Raw genomic sequence first — 13,820 nt, 5'->3', positions numbered from 1 at the left:
CGCGGACCCCACTGTTATTATTATTATTTAATTTCCTGTCTCAGTCCCCACATTCCTCGGTGCCCTCATCTTCCTCACTTATCTTCTCCCCAGGTGTTTTCCTCGCAATAAGATTTGATTACCATGACATAAAGTATTAGCCCTTTCAGAACTCCTCCCATCTCAGTACAGATGTCCAAATCAGTCCATTAGTCAGGACAGAAAAGCTTGAGGCCTCTGTTTAGCCTATGTTTTCAAACTTTAGGGGCCTGAGAGTCACCAGCAGATACTGGCCCCCCTCTAATGATTTGGATTCAATAGGGGTGCAGTGGGGTCCAGGGGTGTGTATATTTGACATGGTATTCTGATGCAGGTGGTCCACAGATGCACCATAACTCTTGTTAGGGCTATACTTCATTCAGAAGGATGACTTCTTTTTTAATATTTTAGTGACTTGGTCAGAGTGGTTCACAGAGAATAACTGGTCTGTGAAAACCTGTGCCTCTCTGTCTCTGCTTAAAGGGACAATGGCTGTAACACAACGCTGTTCATGTGACAGCCGGAGAAAGGGGCCCATTGTTCAGGGGTTGGCTGATGCTCCATTCTGCTCTGGCCAGCAATCCAACTGAGCTTGGTAGCCCCAAGGAAACAGACACACTTGAATCAGAGAGACAAAGAAAAGAGGTCAAGGCCTTTTAGAGTTAAACTACTTGCAGCAATGAGGTAGGATTTGGGAAGGAAAAAAGTAATTCTGTGGAAGCATCATTAATCTGCTGGTTTGGGAGCTTGAGACATGGCAGTAAGGGAGCACAAGTCTGTGTGAACTCCCCCAGCTGATCTTTGACCAAGGAAGAATTGTGTTCTACTATCGCCGCCAGCTTATCTTATTGCAGAGTTTTATTATTGATTTTAAAAATGAGAAAGCTCTTCCTCTGTCCATGATAGGCCAAGATACATTTCTCAGCCTCTTTCTCCAGGTTCATCAAAGACAAGTATCAGCTCTGAGAGCCCACCTAAATCAAGGCCGGTGACCTCAGAGAATGATTCTTTGTTCTTGGGTGTAGTCACCATATATACAATGTATTAATAATTTCCTTTGGAATCTAGATTCAGATATCAATTTTGAAGCTGAATTTCTTTGTGATTGAAATACAGTTATACCCATTAGAAAGTTATTGATCTATCTGGACAGTTGTGAGGTTGGGGGACTCCCCAGATGTCATTTAGATACCACTCCTCACCCCCAACTTCTAAACCGGATTCTAGCCCTGGAGAGAAAGGGTTGCAAATTTCCTGTAAAGATCTAATCTGGAGCTCAACAATCAGCTACATTCTGTGTGTCAGAAGAAGATTCTAATTCAAGGTCATAGCCTCAGCGAAGGTCGCAGACTTTTTGCACAGATTGTTCTTTTAGCCTGATTATTCTCTTTATGAAAAAGTATGCCATTCATTCAGCCTTTGCCTCTGGGTTTTTTTCAAAGAGAAACTTAGTCCCTAGTTTTTGTGGATATTTGTAAGTGGCTTTCAAAAAAAAAAAAAAGAAAAAGTTAGGCACAGAATACAGCCTTGAGTGATGCAGAGTGGAGAGAGCCTTTTCTGGATGTAATGGGCTGCGAAGAGCATCTCTACAGGGTGCAGGCAGCCAGTGCTCATTGCCGTAGGAATCCTTTTGTCTCTGAGATAAGAGTTTTTCTGACTGGGAGCATTAGGCTTAAAGAAGTTTGTACCCAGGAGAAGGCAACATGTGATTAGCTGGAGGTCACTTAGAGCTTCGTGTAATTAAGTCTGTCGTTGCACCTTGATTATAGACTATCATTGTAAATCCATTAAAGAAGGAGAAGCAAGTGGATTGCAGAGAGGCAAGTAGCTTTATTTTCTTCATTTTGTTTCCACTCCATCCTTCTCTTGCTGTTTGTTTATACTTTACTGAGTGGATATTTGGTTTTACCAATGATATAGATGCTTTAGAAGTGAAGAGGGGGAAGAGGAGGCAGGTGGCAAAAGGATTGTGTTAAACATACTCCTGGTGAGTTAATTTTTGGTTCATTGTCATTAGGCCAATTCAAGGGACCCCATTCCTGTGACTTAGAGAGGCTCTCTCCTCGGTGCTGTAAGGGATGAGGACTGTACTGTCCTTGAAAAAATAGGCAAGTGATATGTTGTCTTTTATTCCCAAGTAGCATGTTTAATACTAATGCTTTTTAGGCATAGGATGCTTTCTGGGACTTAGTCTTGTGTCAGAATGAACGCCTGGGATGCTAACATTGTTCTATTTCATCTGGGTGTGCTCCCGTTGTGAAAATGTATCAAGCTCTTCAATTTTTATTTCTGTTCTTTTGCGGTATGTATTTTATGCTTCAATAAAAAGTTCAAAAACCTTTAAAGCATCATGTTTAATGTAGAATTAAAGCTCTCACAATGATGGAAAACGAGAAATTTTGAGAAATTCAACTGTTGCATAATTTGGGGCCTGGCAGGGCTGGGAGGCCTGGAACTTTAAATATCCACAAACTCGCCCTCACTTCATAGCTGGAAGAGCTTTATGTCAGAAAAACGTAGACCAGCACTGTCATAGTTGATTGTTTTACTTTTTTAGATAGCAAATTCAGTGCCTAAGAGGTCAACAGTGTTAGTAGAACCCCACTCTTTAGAATCTAAAACAGAACCACTCTTCCAAGTTGCCAACTAGCAAATCTTATTTCTACTCTACTCTCCTATTCATTGTAATCGGCTCAGAAAAAATCAGAAAAAGACTATGGATCATGGATGTTTTTCTGAATTTTTAGATGACATTTCTTCTGAAGTCTAATATTGGAATGCTTTTATTTTTCTCACTCTCATTTTTCTACTGGGACAAAGTGATATGAGGTCTTTGGCTCATCTCTCTCACTCATTTCAGCCATCACTTCCTGAGCTCCAAGAACAGTACCTGTGAAAGTGGGACAGTCATATAAGCAAAACAATGCTTCTGGCATGAGACTGGCTTGTGGTCCATTTTCTATCTGCAGGACATTGGTCATCATCAGTGTGGGTCATTGTACTACAGAACATCCTAGCTTGCTGTTTGGAGCCAGTAGACTCAAACAGAGAAAATAGGGATTTTGTTTTGTTTTGTTTTGTTTTTCTCTTGAAGGAGAAGTCAGGAAACTTGGCTTTGAAATGGTTATAGCACATCTGTCTGAGGTCTGAGTACCCATTCTGGATACTTCCTTTGGGCATTGATTCACATGAAAACATGTGATTAAAATAGTGAGCTGATATATGGTTTTGTTGGTCTGAGTCTACTCCTGCCTGGTCTTGTTATTTACTGTATGAAATGGGACAACCTGGGTCGGGACCCATCTCTACCCCTTAAAGCTTCATGACCTTTAGGAGGCTACCTAAGTTCTATAAGCCTCTTTTCATCACTTGTGAAATGATAACAGTATACACTTCAAAGAGTGTTGCATTTAGCATAGTGGTAAGCACATAGTAAGCACTCAATAAATATTCATTATCATTATAACAGCAAATAATGTTAAAATAGTGAAGAATATTAACATGTTTAAGAATAAGTCCTGCTCATGCTTTTTATGAAAGAATCATCCTACTGCTTAAGATGCTATAATTAAATACAAAAGTTAGAAAGTGTAGTCTCTGATACAAAATATAAGCTATAAAGAATTTAAAATATTCTGTAATACAAAAAAAACCACAGTTAAAATTACTCATGGGAATGAATGTTTTTTAATGAAGGTAGAATTTTATTTTTAAAAGTTATTTTTCTCAACTGTAGGATAAGGATGAGGCTTCTAGTTAACAAATTTATTCTTCCTTTGTAAGATGTCAGCTGAAGGAAAAGTGTTCAAACAAAAACTTGTACACAGAGGTTCATAGCAGCATTATTCACAATAACCCAAATTTGAAAACAACCCAAATGTCCACCAACTGATGACTGGATCCTGGATACACAAAGTGTCATATATCATACGATGGAATATTATTCACCCATAAAAAGGAATGACACATACTATGACATGATACATACTATGACATGTATGAAACTTGAAAACTTAATGCTAAATGAAAGAAGCCAGACACAAAATGCCACATATTGTGTGATTCTATTTATGTGAAATATCCACTATAGGCAAATCCACAGAGACAGAAAGTAGTGGTTGCAAGAGACTGAGGTGAGGGGGAATGAGGAGTGACTGTGTCATGGGTATGGGGCTTCCTTTAGGGGTGCTGAAAATGTTCTGGAACTATATAGTGCAGTGGTTCTCAACCTTCTGGCCCTTTAAATACAGTTCCTCATGTTGTGACCCAACCATAAAATTATTTTAGTTGCTGCTTCATAACTGTAATGTTGCTACTGTTATGAATCGTAATGTAAATATCTGATATGCAGGATGGTCTTAGGCGACCACTGTGAAAGGGTCGTTCGACTGCCAAAGGGGTCGTGACCCACAGGTTGAGAACCGCTGAATAGTGGTAATGGTTGCACAATGTGGGTAAAACGATGAATTTTATGTTACGTGAATTTTACTTCAACTTTTAAAAATCTTTATTTAAAAAGGGGGTTTTGCATTTAGATAAGACTGCATCAGCCAGTTGATCTGTGTTCACAGTGTGTCTGCTATGAGCCAAATCTTTATTGCATGTTAGAGAGAACACCAAAAATGAGAAGGCATGGCCCCTGCCCTCAGCACATTGCTAGTGTGTTTGTGAAGACAGGAAAGGATGAGGAAGCAGGTGAGAGATTTCAGGTGAATCCATCTCATAACAAGGTGTGATCACTGTGGGTTTGGTGAGAAGACTTCTTAGAAGAAATGGAATTTGGAAAGATAAATGAATTTCCTGTAATTAGAGAAGAGCGAGAAAGAATTCCCCAGTGAGTAGAAATGCACATGGCGCTGGTAATGGTGGGCACGGGCAGGAGCAGGCAGAGATGGTCAGAGTGGAATGTTTGTATAAGGAATATTAAGAAATAAGGTTGGAAGTGTAGGCTGAAGCCAAGTTGGGACATTTTTGAAAGCTGCTTAAATTCACCAAGCAGTGGTTAGCAAAGGATTACCATTGATGACAGGAGTAGAAAATGAAATAATAATGGGAAGACAATATAAGAAGACTATTGCAGTAATTTTACTAAGTCTAACATATAATCTGCTATTTATTTATTCAACAAATATTTATTCAGTGCCTATTCTGTTCCATGTGATTTTCTATGCAAGGGGCAGGACAGCACCTAAGATAAGCAAGGTCCCTGCCCTCTTGGATTCGCATTCTGATACACATTTCGAGCATTGGCTGCTTTGTCCAGTGGACAAATGTGGTTGAAAAGTGAAGGCACAGGTGTGCTAGACTGTAGTGATTTAGTGTGGATTCTAGAACCAGACTCTGTGAATTTGAATCTTGGTTTTCTCCATTGATTACTCGATGTATGACCTTGGCCAGTTATTCTAGACTTCATTTTCTATATCAATTATGTGGGGATAATAATGGTAACTCTCTAAAAGAGTGGATATGGGAAGTAATTGTGATACTAACTGACAAGGACTTAGAACACTATGTGACATGGTAAATGTTCAGTAAGTTTTATTTATTTGTTTGTATCTGATTGATTAATTTCTACTCAAGGATTTGTCTAGGTCACTTCTGTTTGTAATTCAGTGAGGCTATTGCAGAATTTTGGTGTGTTGCATCTCAGGTGTATGCTCTCTTTATTATGTCATACTATTTTGTATATTGAACTTGTTGATTTTTTTGGCATACAAACTGTTCATAATTCAGGAAAACAGCAGTTTCTCTTTCTAATAAACTGCAGTCCTGATATTGGCTGGGCAAAAGCTTCCAGATAATGCTTCTTCTAGATGCTGAATCAAGAAGTCTTTAAACTTTCATCTGAGCAGTACCGTCCATATTAGGAGTCCGGTGATGAATAATGTGGTTGATGGCACAGACCTTAGCACAGTGGTTCTCAACCTTCCTAATGCCATGACCCTTTAATACAGTTCCTCATGTTGTGATGACCCCCAACCATAAAATTATTTTCGTTGCTCCTTCATAACTGTAATTTTGCTACTGTTATGAATCATAATGTAAATATCTGATATGCAGGATGTATTTTCAAATTGAACATAATTAAAACATAGTGATTAATCACAAAAACAATATGTAACTATATATGTGTTTTCCGATGGTCTTAGCTGACCCCTGTGAAAGGGTCGTTCGACCCCCAAAGGGATCTCCACCCACAGGTTGAGAACCGCTGCCTTAGCACATCTAGTCTCCCTCTGGAGACACAGTCACAGTTTGAAGTTAATGTCTTTATGTTAGCTCATCACAAGTGCCACAGGCCATCTTCATTCTCGGTGCCTCTGCGCCCCTTTCTGTGAATTAGGGTGGAATAGCCAACCACCTCATCCGGAGGTACATTCTTGACGTGTATCTAGAAGGAATCCTTGAAGCTTGTGGGAAGAGACTACATAAACGTTGAGGACCTTTCTACTTCTAGAATAAATTGACTCTAGAATGTAAGGTCCTTGAGCACATAGGATCTATATTATTTACCTTTCTGTCCCCAAAAGGTCCAGCATAGTGCTATGGCCTGAATTGTGTCTGTCCCCGCTTCTTCTACCCTCCATTCTATGTTGAAGCCCTACCCCCCAAGAGACATCAGAGCTCTCCTTCCATCATGTAGGATGTGGATAGAGGGGACCAGCTGCAAGTCGGAAAGAGAGCTCTCACCAGTAACTGAATTGCCCAGCCTTTGGGTTCCCCAGCCTCCAGAACTGTGAGAAATAAATTTCTGTCATTGAAGTCACCTAGCCTGAGGCATTTGGTTATAGCAGCGTGGGCAGACCAAGACACTAGACCTTTCCCCCTCTCTTTTAAAAAAATGAAATAGAAACTTAAATATCTGTGGACCTGACTGATTTTGGATTATTCAGAACTATGGGGACATGAGAATAACATGTAAAAGTGAACCTGACCCACAATCCTAATCCTCGCTTAAATGGGCAATCTTTGACCTTGTCTTCCTCCATACATCAGTGAGGCCAGGGTAGCATTATTGCTTGATGAAAACTTCCCCAAGACACAATCTTTCCTCTAGGGCAGTGGTTCTCAACCTTCCTAATGCCGCGACCCTTTAATACAGTTCCTCATATGTTGTTGTGACCCCCAATTTCATTGTTACATATTGAACATAATTAAAGCATAGTGATTAACCACAAAAACAATATGTAATTATATATGTGTTTTCCGATGGTCTTAGGTGACCCCTGTGAAAGGGTCATTCGACCCCCAAAGGGGTCGCGACCCACAGGTTGAGAACCGCTGCTCTAGGGGAAGTGCCAATGAGCAGGGCCACAGTCAGTAGCAAGTGAGAACCGTTGTCAGAGGACGTGAGGTGAAGGAAGAGGCTGGACAATGTAGACTTGGGCCTTTCAGGTTTGGGACATGACCTCCTAGTTCTTCTTTCTTTGGCTGCTGCAGAATCAAAGCGGTGCGAAGGGGTGGGATGTAATGGAGCTCACATCAGCGAGGCAGACAGGGACCTAGGCCAGGAAAGGTGAGTGTTTCCTGGTAATGAGAAGGATCCTTCTAAAGAGTGATGACTGTGCCTGTGCACAGCCAAACGTTCAGGTACAGGAGCTTCCTCAGCATAGCTGGCCAGATCGGCCTACTTTTATTTTGGTGAAGACCAGCTTGGAGCTAAGGCACTCTTCTTCCGACATTCAAACACAAAACCAGAAAAGCTTATGATGTGGCGCTCTGCCAAACCAGGGCTGGAAAAAGACTCCTTGCCTTTCTTTCAAGGCGGTATGCAAATGATACTTTGTAGCTTTGTTTGTGCAGCCACCGGGACCTCCAGAGGGCCTCCCGCAGCCCATCACTGCTGTAGAGTTTAATTTTTATATATCCCCTAAGCTACACCTGCAGCTCCAGTTTTCACCTCGCAGCGTAATTGTTCTTGGTTGAAGATATTGTATTGTTATGAGGTCCAGAGACCTTCTGAAAGTGGTCTCTTAAGTTTGCTTTAGAATTTCGTGTGCTTATGTGTAGCTCTCTCCCTAAGGACGAAATGCTGGTCTTTCTGAACCTGTCCAGCGTTCAGGTGTGGCAGACAGGGACGCTGATGGCCTCTCTCTAAGAAGGATTTCTTAAAGCTTGACCTAAGGAAACTGCTGTCTAGCCAGAGAATTTGGAAGAGCATTTTCATTTCTTGTCCAGGTTGTGCTATTTGTGAAAACCAGGCCATGTAACAAAGGGCCCAGTGGCATGGTATTCATTCACGGGCACGTAAGGAGACCACAGTGCTTTCATGGGCTAGTGGCTGGTGTGTCCTCTGTGCTGTCTGTGACGATGAAGGTGTCAGGCTCCACTGCTGAGAGGGATGGCAACCCTCCCGGCAGGCCGATTTTCAGAACAGTGTCAGTGGGTAAAAAAAAAAGGGCTGAGGAAGCCAGGTGAGTTTTGTCACCAAGTTTTAAGAACAAAAGCAGCTTCCCAATCTCTGTCCAGGAGTTGAACTGATCACAAGTGAAACCCCAGGCAGAGCAAACCCCCTTCAGTGTACATTGGGAAGCACAGTGCAGTTTCTTCCATGGTGAACTCCCTGAGATGCGAGGAGGTGACCGGGCTTCTGCCAGGCTCGGGACCTTGTGCCCTCAAAGACAAAGCTGTGTGCACTGGCCGCCTACCCATTCTTTTTGGCCCAGCGGTTCCTGGCAGCTGAGCAGCTAGGGAAAGGGAAGATGCTTGCAGGTGGTCCGTATCAAGCCTCAGAATCATTGTTGAAGGCCCAATGGGGAGCCCATGGGAGAGGAAAGAAATCCAGATGAAGCCAGCTTACTTAAGGAGAGATGGATTTGTAGGGAGTTCCACTTCATTGACTTTGTTCAAGGTTTACCTTAAATGTATTTTATGTGAATTGAGGGGATGGTAGAATCACCCACATTTGAAGTTTCAGCATTACTCCCGAGGGTAGCTAGCTGCCAACTTTTAGAACTGCACTGATTTGAAGTAATTTTTTGTTTTCTAATCCTGATGCCAATGAAAAGCATTAACAGTGATGTAAATCTCAAGGCCAGCATCATTAATCCATTATTATTAGTAGTAGTAATTATTATTATTTTGTGTGAAACCAATAAATGCTTCAGGAGCAGTGATTTTCAACCTTTTTCATTTCATGGCACACATAAACTAATTTCTAAAATTCTGCGGCATACCAAAAAATGTGTTTTTTGCCGATCTGAAAAAAAAAGGTATAATTTTGATTCATTCACAGCTGATGGCTATTGTTGTGTTGGCTGTTGTCATTTTTTATAGACATATTTTTATTTTTTAATATATTTTTATTTATTTCAGAGAGGAAGAGAAAGAGGGAGAGAGAGATAGAAACATCAATGATGAGAGAGAATCATTGGTTGGCTGCCTCCTTCATGCCCCACACTGGGACTCGATCCCGAAACCTGTACATGTGCCTTGACTGGGCATCAAACCGTGACCTCCTGGTCGATGCTCATCCACTGAGCCATGCCAGCTAGGCTTGTCTTTTTTTTTTTTTAATTTGACAATCTAAGGGAAAAGAGGCCAGTGCCCCTTACTAAATAGTCAGGTATTGCATGTTTTAAAAACTCTTGCAGCATACCAGTTGAAAATCGCTGTTCTAGAGTGAGGGAGTGTACTTTTCTCCCCAGAGCTCTGTTAGGCAGCCCAGAATAGTAGAAAGATTACTGCTTCTGGAGCCAAAAGTTCTTGTCTTGAGATCTGCTTCTGCCACAGTTTGATCTTAGGCACCTTAAAAACCCCCAAAAGACTCTTTTGTGCATATTTCCTTATTTATGAGACGAAGAGGACACAAGGCCCTTTCCAACCCCATGAACTTAACTAGGAAGCCTCTGGCCCATGTCTAGGGTGTAGAGTGCAGCTGAGTGTGTGGGTGACAGTGGGGTAGGTGAGGGCAGTGCCCCCACTTTGCCTGAGCTGTTGTCTGGCACGGCCATGGAGCCAGACACCAAATGGAAGAAGCACAACTGAGACATAAACAGCTCGCCTCCCTGCTCCTCGCTATGGGGACAGCTGTTTTCCTGGGGGCTGTTCCTCTGAGCTGGCTCAAGGATAGGGCACGGCCTTGCTGCGACTCTTTCCTCTTAAAGCAGGACTCTAGCTGAGTCTCCCATGCAGCTAACTTCAGACCAAACCCAAACCTTTTTTTCTGTCCATGATGGATGCATTTCCTTCCACCCCATTAGGACAGACCTTTGGGACAATATGTAAAAATGAGTTGTTCCTTTTCTCTCTCTTTTTTAAACTTACAAAATATTTTGTAAAAGAAAGAAAATCGTTAGCTTTTTAATTTTTTGTGAAGTCTGAGATCTCCTTCTACACTTCAAGAGACCTTGAAGAGTGTCACATGCCGTCACGGAGCCCAGTTCAGGAGTGTGGTGTGGAAGCCCCAGTCCTGCCTGGGTAACAGAAGCAGGACTCTCTAATCCACGCCGCATGCGGTGACCTGAGCAGACCCTGCAGGACAACAGCCTTGCTGTCTCCTCGTGGAGCAGTTGCTCTGAGCCCTGGTCCAGCTGTGGCCTGCTTTGTTGGGAAGTGCATTGTGACTTGATATTTTAATCTTTTTTCTCCTTATAGGTATTTAAATAACAACTGGTCTGTGGGCATACCTGCCAGAAGGGATTGAGATCTGCATTCTATACAAAAAAACCATTGTTTTATGTTATCTTAACTACATTAGCAATTAGAGGGGTTGGGGAAGAATAGAATTCCTAAACCAGTGGTTCTCAACCTTCCTAATGCTGCGACCCTTTAATACAGTTCCACATGTTGTGGTGACCCCAAATTTCATTGTTACAAATTGAACATAATTAAAGCATAGTGATTAATCACAAAAACAATATGTAATTATATATGTTTTCTGATGGTCTTAGGCGACCCCTGTGAAAGGGTCGTTCGACCCCCAAAGGGGTCTCGACCCACAGGTTGAGAACCACTGCCCTAAACAAAGCTAAGTCAAGACCCCAAAAATCCAACTTGAGGAATTTAAAATTGAAATTGAGGAATACAATCCATCTAAATCCTCAAATTCCTTAGAAATTCTCTGAGAATGTAAGGAGCACACAAAAGTTCTGATCCCTAAGTCCATTCATTCCAAGTTAAACAATCAAGTCAGAATTTTGAATCCAGGCCCATGGTGGTGGAGAGCTGTGTTCTGACGTGCATCATGGCTTCAAAGGGTTGGATGCCCTTTGGTTTCCATTTGCTGAGAGACAGTTAAGTTGCTCTATTTTGGTTTCTGTGTCCGGGTTCTGGAGAAACCATCACCGGCTTTACAGCCTCTAGGAGAGCTGAGAGAGGTGACATTCTGGCCCACTGCCCCACCGAGGAGGCCGGGTTGGGGCTGCCCGGACACAGGAGCACACTGCCATTACATTTGCTGGCATTTGCTTCCTTCCACCCTCAAGTTCTAGCAACTAGATTACAAATCCAGGTGTGATTCCTGGAAGAATGTGTGAATGCTTGTTTTAACCATGCAGATGGGTAATAAAAAGATGCAAACAGAAGTCCCTACATCTTGGGCAGATATCTTTTACTCCTTAGAACTTGGCTTACTTCTAGATATTTGTTTTTTATTGTGGTAAAATATACGTAACGTAAAATTAACCATGGTAACTATTTTTAAATGTGCAGTTCTGTGGCATTAAGTATGATTATATTGCTGTGCAACCATCACCACGAGCCATATCCAGAACTTTTTTTTTTCCTAAAAAAATATGGAACGCTTCACGAATTTGCGTGTCATCCTTGCGCAGGGGCCATGCTAATCTTCTCTGTATCGTTCCAATTTTAGTATATGTGCTGCCGAAGCGAGCACTCTCCAGAACTTTTTAATTTCCCCAAACTGAAACTCTGTACCGATTAAATAGCAACTCCCCACTTCTTTTGGACCCAGCCTCAGGCAACCATCCTCCCACTTTCTGCCTCTATGAATTTCTCTACTTGAGATAACTCAGATGATATGTATGTATAATCCTATATAATAAAAGGCTAATATGCAAATTGACCAAACGGCAGAATGACCAGCCGCTATGACATGCACTGACCACCAGGGGGCAGACGCTCAACGCAGGAGCTGCCCCCTGGTGGTCAGTGCGCTCCCACAGGGTGAGCGCTGCTCAGCCAGAAGCCCTGAGCCGGGCTCACAGCTGGCGAGTGCAACAGCAGTGGCGGCGGCCTCTTCCGCCTCCTAGGCAGCAATAAGGATGTTCAACTGCCGGGTTAAGCCCAGCAGTCGGGTTAGGCCCAGCAGTCAGACATCCCCCAAGAGCTTCCAGACTGCGAGAGGGCACAGGCCAGGCTGAGGGAACCCTCCAAGTGCACAAATTTTGTGCACTGGGCCTCTAGTCTATATATAAAAGCCTAAGCAACCGTTAAGACCAGATGACCGTCCAGTAGCTATGACATGCACTGACCATCAGGGGGCAGATACTCAGTGCAGGAGCTGCCCCCTGGTGGTCAGTGCACTCCCACAGCCAACCTCCCGCAGTCCCTCCTTCCGGCTGGCCGGCCCCAATCAGCCCCGATTGCCAGCTAGGGATTGTGCACCAGGCCTCTAGTATACAAGAGGCCTTCTATGACTGGCTTATTTCACTTAGCATAATGTCTTTAAGGTTGATCCATGTTGTAGCATGTGTCAGAATTTCCTTCCTTTTTAAGGCTGATTAATATTTTATACTAGTGGCCCAGTGCATGAATTTGTGTAAATTGAAAGGAAATTAATTAGAAGAAATATTTTAATATTGCTATTCTCCCTTTCTCTATAATAGAAGTGTCAACCAAATTCATGATCGACAATTACAGATCAAAACACACGCATGCGATTGGTGCTAGTGAGAGCTTTATATGTATCATGCATGTGCGAGTCAACTTAGCCTTTGATAGATATAGAATAAACTTGCTTAATTAGACCTGCTTTCTGATTTAGCTAAACTTTTTCCAGCCCAGCGAAGCACCCCAACTTCTCTTTCAGGCAATTGTCAGCAACAGTGTAATATTAACACGAAGCAGATTATTATTGTAGATCACGCAGGGAGAACAAAGGGTAAAATATTTAACTGCAACAGTGTTTGACTACATTCTGTGCAGTAAGAAAACCTGAAGTCATTTTCAAGTTCCACCATTTCTTACTTCTTTTCAGTTGGGTCAAGTTTCTAAGCTTTCTAAATCTCTGTTTTCCAACTAATGAAAGAAAATAGGATTCTACCACGTCTCCTATCTACCTACTCCAGGACTTCTGTGAGGGTCAAATAAGATGAGGCATAGGAAAACACTTCACAGATATTTGGTTAAAGTGTAAAATTTTTCCATCTGGCTATAAAGCAAGTCATGTTCCTGGGCTGGAGAAACTCCAAGGAGGCTAGTTGCTTAGGGAGAAGAAGCTGGGTGTTGCTACGTGACGTCATTACCTGGCGCCTCCAGCCACCGTTTCTGGGTTGGGCTGGGCTATGGGCTGCATTTTGCACCATGAGGTCTTGGCAATGTTGGCTGTGATTTGGTGGGGTGTTGCTCTGGGGTAGTGGCGGGGCCTGTGTCCCACTTGGAGGAAGCCGAGTGTTGCTTTGTGGGTGCCAGGTTTGCGGTGCCGTTTCTCTGTAAATGGCAGCTCCTGTGTTTTAGGCTGCCCCCTGGTGGTCAGTGCACATCATAGCAACCGGTTGGATGGACACTTAGCATATTAGGCTTTTATATATATAGATACCATATTTTGTTTATCTAATCATTTATTAATGGACATTTGTAGTATTTCCACTTTAGGGGTATTGTGAAATGCTGTTATAAAC

At 42.4% G+C, this 13,820-nt stretch overlaps 1 non-coding gene across 1 annotated transcript; it reads right to left on the bottom strand.

Moving 5' to 3' along the window:
* Positions 1 to 11,747: 11,747 nt before the first annotated feature.
* LOC111825647 lies at positions 11,748 to 11,854 on the bottom strand. The gene has a single exon (XR_002828831.1). It is a non-coding gene; the product is annotated as a U6 spliceosomal RNA (small nuclear RNA).
* Positions 11,855 to 13,820: the final 1,966 nt, after the last annotated feature.

The sequence above is a fragment of the Myotis lucifugus genome, unplaced genomic scaffold (genome assembly GCF_000147115.1).
Source record: "Myotis lucifugus unplaced genomic scaffold, Myoluc2.0 scaffold_0, whole genome shotgun sequence".
Classification (NCBI taxonomy): Eukaryota; Metazoa; Chordata; class Mammalia; order Chiroptera; family Vespertilionidae; genus Myotis; species Myotis lucifugus.
Note: the sequence above shows the minus strand (reverse complement) of the source record. Positions and strands in the feature narration are given on the sequence as shown.